This window comes from Otolemur garnettii, unplaced genomic scaffold (genome assembly GCF_000181295.1).
Source record: "Otolemur garnettii isolate 467f Iridium unplaced genomic scaffold, OtoGar3 scaffold00045, whole genome shotgun sequence".
Classification (NCBI taxonomy): domain Eukaryota; kingdom Metazoa; phylum Chordata; class Mammalia; order Primates; family Galagidae; genus Otolemur; species Otolemur garnettii.
Genome location: NW_003852440.1, coordinates 936888 through 938610, shown reverse-complemented (window position 1 = coordinate 938610; position 1723 = coordinate 936888). Strand labels below are relative to the sequence as shown.

The window sequence follows — 1723 nt, the reverse complement described above, 5'->3', positions numbered from 1 at the left end:
CCCAAGTGGCTGGGACTCCAGGCGCCTGCCACAACGCCTGGCTATTTTCTGTTACAGTTGTCATTGTTGTTTAGCTGTCCCAGGCTGGGTTCGAACCCGCCAGTATCGGTGTACGTGGCCGGCGCTGTAACCCCTGTGCCATGGACTCCGAGCCAGTGGCAGTAATATTTTAAAAATTCGAATTGTATAAAATGAGCTGGAGGACACTTGAAACCAAAGATAATCGTTAAATGCAGAAACACCTTTCGCTTTTTCAGCAGGTACGGTGCGCCTGCGGAGGGGTTGAAGAAAACACGGAGAACCGGCGATTTCAGGCGGATCGGGAAGGAAGGGGCAGTGGGAAGTGGTTATTCTGCGCTTGCGTGGGACTTCCCGCATGCGCAGTAGTGAGGTAAAGCTGCCGTCCATCCTCAAATGACCTACAGACTGCGCCAGAGCGCGGTACTGGACGCCAGGAGGGACCCGTGTCCTGATACCGCGTTTTTAATTATCCCCGAAGTGTCTTTAGTCTGTTGTGCGGTTTGTCACGGTAAGTTTCTCCCCTGCGGGTCAGGTCAAGTGGCTTAGGGACATCTGAGTATTATTTGACAGATTGCCTTTCCACATATTCCAATTTTGGATCTAGATTCTTAAGTTTCAACATTTTAGTTCTTTTTCTGTGCTGTTATTTAAATGCTCTGGTTTCTTCTTATGTCTATAGATTGCTGACCCAACAAGATAAACCTGGACATTGAGTTTGCTGGTCCGCACAAATTTAGAAACCTCCTTACACCTGCAGTTACATTTCCTTGCAATAGCAGGTGGTATTCCAACTGTCACTTGTACCTATTTGTAGGCTTGCGTGATTTATTTGGTTTTCCCTGGAAATAGCCTTGCTGGTTCAAAAGATGTGTATGTTTTACTTTTATTAAGTTTCTCAATCTTCTTGGCGCTTTGCATCCTTGCCAACAATACTCAAGAACATGTTCTCCCAGCTCTTCCAACTGGACAAAACTTTTCTTATCTATGACAGTCTTACAAATAAGCAGTCATTTCTCATTGTTGTGATTTGCATTTCTTTCATAATTAGTTTAAGTTGAATATTCACGTGTTTAATGGCCGGCCATTGCTTTTCTTTTTCTGGGAATTGCTTGTTTCTGTCCTTTTCTCATTTTTTCTGTTAGATTATTCATCTTTCACATACTGATACATAAGTTCCCTTTATAAATTAGTTCATTTGTTTACTATGTGATACAAGACTTTTTCCTCAGCTTACCAATTATCTGTTTACTTTGTTTATGGCTTTTTTTTTTTTTTTTTGGCAGTTTTTGGCTGGGGCTGGGTTTGAACCCGCCACCTCCAGCATATGGGGCCGGCCGGCACCTTACTCTTTTGAGCCACAGGCGCCGCCGCCCCTGTTTATGGCATTTTGACTGTGTAGAAGTTTTAATTTTATACAATTACATTTGTCTTTATATTCTTTTCTGGATTCTTAGTTTCATGCTTGAAAGGCATTTACCAAGTTTATGAAGTATTTTCATTTATATGTCCTTTCTCCATACTTTTAAAGTTTTACTCTTTACTTTTAAAAACCATGCAATGACCTGGAATATATTTTGATTTAAAGAATGCAAAAGGAGGGCGGTGCTTATGACTCAAAGGAGTAGGGCGCTGGCCCCATATGCCAGAGGTGGCATGTTCAAACCCAGCCCCAGCCAAAAACTGCAAAAAAAAAAAAAAAAAA

The 1723-nt window shown here is 42.2% G+C and overlaps 1 protein-coding gene across 1 annotated transcript in view; it reads left to right on the top strand.

The window, feature by feature from the left end:
• The first annotated feature begins 362 nt into the window (after positions 1-362).
• BPNT1 (3'(2'), 5'-bisphosphate nucleotidase 1) overlaps positions 363-1723 on the top strand; it is a 29661-nt gene continuing 28300 nt past the window's right edge. The window contains exon 1 of the mRNA XM_012805888.2: positions 363-529. The gene's annotated coding sequence lies outside the window, so the exon portion shown is untranslated. The remainder of the gene's footprint in view (positions 530-1723) is intronic.